This window comes from Cupressus sempervirens, chromosome 5 (assembly GCF_028749045.1).
Source record: "Cupressus sempervirens isolate cs-2001-9-10 chromosome 5, ASM2874904v1, whole genome shotgun sequence".
NCBI lineage: Eukaryota > Viridiplantae > Streptophyta > Pinopsida > Cupressales > Cupressaceae > Cupressus > Cupressus sempervirens.
In genome coordinates, this window is record NC_143122.1 from 825,094,995 (window position 1) to 825,099,055 (window position 4,061).

At 36.1% G+C, this 4,061-nt stretch overlaps 1 pseudogene; it reads right to left on the reverse strand.

Annotated features, from left to right (window-relative positions):
• Nucleotides 1-1,650: 1,650 nt before the first annotated feature.
• LOC149558426 (secreted RxLR effector protein 161 pseudogene) lies at nt 1,651-2,756 on the reverse strand (annotated as a pseudogene).
• Between the last annotated feature and the right edge of the window lie 1,305 nt (nt 2,757-4,061).

Here is a 4,061-nt window from a genome sequence, read left to right on the forward strand (position 1 = left end):
ATCACATGCAACATCAAATTCTTGCAAAGAAAGAATAACATTAGGATTATCTTGTGAAAATCCTTTGGGACAAATTTGCAAGGATGTTTGTTAAATGGAGGTGTCATGGCTTTCTAAAGAAGCAACATGAACACTAGTATTAGTAATTGGGTCACCACTAGCTAGGGACATTATCAACTAGCATAAAAACTCCCACAATAAATGTAGTTTGACAACCGAAAACAATAGAAGGGAAGCTCAGGTAGAGAGTCATTCACACAACAAGAGAAAACTGGAAAATCAAAGTGACCTTATATGGATTACCATTCTTCTTGTGAAGTTCAATTGCAAACTAAAAATAAATAGAACAAGCAAAAGAAAAAGAAATGCAAACACACGATTTATCATGGTTCACCACAAATTGTGGCTATGTCCACACTACAGGGAAGATCTCTATTAATGTAAATATTTGAACTTTACATCATAGCTATTGCTTCAACTCTTTGAATACAATATATAATGAACAACCTCCAAAACATATTTATAAAGTCTCAAAGGAAATGAAGAGACAAACAATTTGGAGGGAACAATAATAAAATGATCATAATAAAGAAGTGACTATTGGGCTTCACATAGGCACCAAACAAACCCCAACTTGAAGTCCAACAGCAGTAATGTATGAGTCTCCCCTGAATTCCCCTACTATTATTTCTTTACAACGCCAAGAGAGGTTCAATAAAACTCAAACTTCTCTCATGGAAAAACCTTGGTTAATGCATTAGCTAGATTTTCTTTGGTGTTAATTTTCAAGACTTGAAGTTTGCTCTCTTTAAGTCTACTTTGAATGAAATGATAGCAAACCTCAATATGCTTGGTCTTGCTGTGAGACACTACATTTTTAGCTAAGTCAATAGCACTTTTGCTATCACAATGCAAGGTGGAACCTTGTTGAGGACAATCAAAGTCACCAAACAGATGTTGCAACCAAATCAACTCGTTTGTTCCTTCAGTGAGAGCAATGTATTTAGCCTTAGTAGTGGAAAGTGAGACCACTTGTTGTAACTTTGATGCCCAACTGATTTCTGCTCCAAAAAATGTAAAGACATAACCAGTAGTAGATCTTCTATTGTCTAAATGTCCAGCCATATCTGAATCCGTATAACCTCTGAGTGAAGTGTCTTTGCCACCAAAAAATAGTACAAAATTAGAAGTGCCCTTAACATATCTCAAGATTCACTTTACTGCATCCCAATGTTCTTTAACCAGATTGCTCATGACCCTACTGACAACCCACACTACTTGGGCAATATCCAGATGAGTGCACACCATTGCATACATAAGACTACCGACTGCTAAAGAATAAGGGATGTTCTTCATGAAGTCTTGTTCTTCTTGTGTCTTGGGAAAAATGGCTAAAGACAACCTGAAATGATCAGTGAGAGAGGTGCTAACCAATTTGGCATCTGCCATGCCAAATCTTTCTAGAACCTTAAGAACATAGTGTTCTTGAGAAATTTTTATTTCCTTCATTGTAGCTGGTTTCTTTGCCTTTCCATCAATTGCTACTGCCAAGTCTTGCTTGACTAGCAACAAATGCATCTGAACTTTCCACAAACTAAAATTCTGTAATGAGAATTTGTGTACTTGCAAATCTTCCATGACTTCAGATTTTCAAACGTCAAAATCAATTCCAGCATCTACACCAAGCTCTGATACCAACTGTGAAGTTCGCTGAAAGTGTAAACTGGAAATGAATAGAACAAGCAAAAGAAAAAGAAATGCAAACACACAATTTATCGTTGTTCACCACAAATTGTGGCTACATCCACACTGTAGAGAAGATCTCTATTAATGTAAATATTTGAACTTTACATCACAAGTGTTGCTTCATCTCTTCAAATATAATATACAATGAACAACCTCCAAAACAAAGGAAATGAAGAGATAAACAATTTGGATGGAGCAATAATAAAATGAGCATAATAAAAAGGTGACTGTTGGGCTTCACATAAGTACCCAACAAACCCCCACTTGAAGTCCAACAACAGTACTGTGTGAGTCTCCCCTGAATTCCCCTACTGTGAAACACTATGCTTGGTCCTATTGTGAAACACTACATTTTTAGCTAAGTCAATAGCACTTTTGCTATCACAATGCAAGGCTGAACCTTGTTGAGGAAAATCAAAGTCACCAAATAGACTATGCAACCAAATCAACTCTTTTGGTCCTTCAGTGAGAGCAATGTATTCAACCTCAATAGTGGAAAGTGAGACCGCTTGTTGTAACTTTGATGCCCAACTGATCCTTGCTCCAGCAAATGTAAAGACATAACCAGTAGTAGATCTTCTATTGTCTAAATCTCCAGCCATATCTGAATCTGTATAACCTCTAAGTGAAGTGTCTTTGCCACCAAAACATAGTACAAAATCAGAAGTAACCTTAAGATATCTCAAGATCCACTTTACCGCATCCCAATGTTGTTTACCCGGATTGGTCATGAACCTGCTGACAACCCCCACTGCTTGGGCAATATCCAGACAAGTGCAAAATATTGCATACATAAGACTACTGACTGCTGAAGAATAAGGGATGTTCTTCATGTAGTCTTGTTCTTCTTGTGTCTTGCGACACATGGGTAAAGACAATCTGAAATGATCAGCGAGAGGGGTGCTGGCATGTTTTTGCACGAGGTAGCAGACTAAGGATGTTTTGGGCATATCATTCTGGCAGAGGATGTTGAGCTTCCCATCCTTGCAAATGGTGTCAACACATGACATGGCTGCATGTTCTTTTGGCATGCATGTTAGCCATGTGCAGTGTTTTTTTTTTTTTTTTTTTGTCTTCAGACGTTTCGATTTAAAAAATAATGCATAACAAAGAAGAAAAAAGTTGTAAAAAATCATTTCTTCAGACCTTTTTTGTATTGTTATTTGGGAGATCACAAAAGTCAGTGGTTAAATGTAATAATAGTAAGAATAAAAAACTTATTTTTACAAACATGCTTCTTCCCATGGTGCAGGAGACTATGGAGATCTTCCCCTTAAAAAGCGAGGTCACTCTGTGCACATCACTAAGATCTATGTGCAAAATTTCCACATCCCTCTTCTCTTTCTGCTATTTCTTGTATGCTTTTTTTTATTGCTTTTTCTGTATTTGAGGTTTATCTTAATCTCAATATATTAATTGGATAGTTATTTGATATAAATGTGAATAATCCCTCGTGGTGTAAGAGTAATATATGATTCCTGTTAATATTGTTATTGATTATATGCACCCCTGCTTGTAAATGATTTATGGCCGATGCTAATCTGATATAATAATTTGTCCCCCTTTTTGTAATTTCTCTTTATGTAAATTCTTGTAAATTTGCAAAACCATTACTTTGAATTGTCGTAAATAAATTGCTGATCTGCATCAGCTTCAGTGCAACAGACTCCACAAATGAATATCATTGCAAGGGATAAGAGGTAGAAATATTAATATCCAAGCTTCGATCTGATTTCTCTTTATTAATTTCTTATGTTTTGAGTATCCTTATTTTATATGTCTTTTCTCATCCTCGTCCGCGGATGAATCTAATAGTTCCTTAGCTTCTTAATTGGAACAAAACTATTGATTGTATTTTTGCAAGGTCGTCTGCCCACAATAATATCCAATAAATAGTGGATTTGAACGGAAACAAATTGCAGGGATGCCTTCCATTTTCCAAAAAATGTTCCATGTATTTGATATCTCACACAATAATTTTGCCATTTCCATTCCCGCTACAATGAATGCTACTTCTTTACTTTTGTCAAGCAATAATTTGACCGGGGAAATTCTATCTACATTCTCCACAAATACAAGTCCGACTGAGCTTCTGGATTTGTCAAATAACAAACTCAGGGGCACCACTCCCGCAAATTTGGGGAGGTGTATGAACTTGAGAAATTTAAATTTAGGTGAGATTGATTTGCAGGGTGATGCTAGAGAAAGTGGGAAATCTGAGTCATCTTCATACACTAAATGTCTATGGCAATAGATTGGAAGGTATCATTCTGTCATCCATTGTAAATTGTACATTCGTTGAAGTATTTGATGTA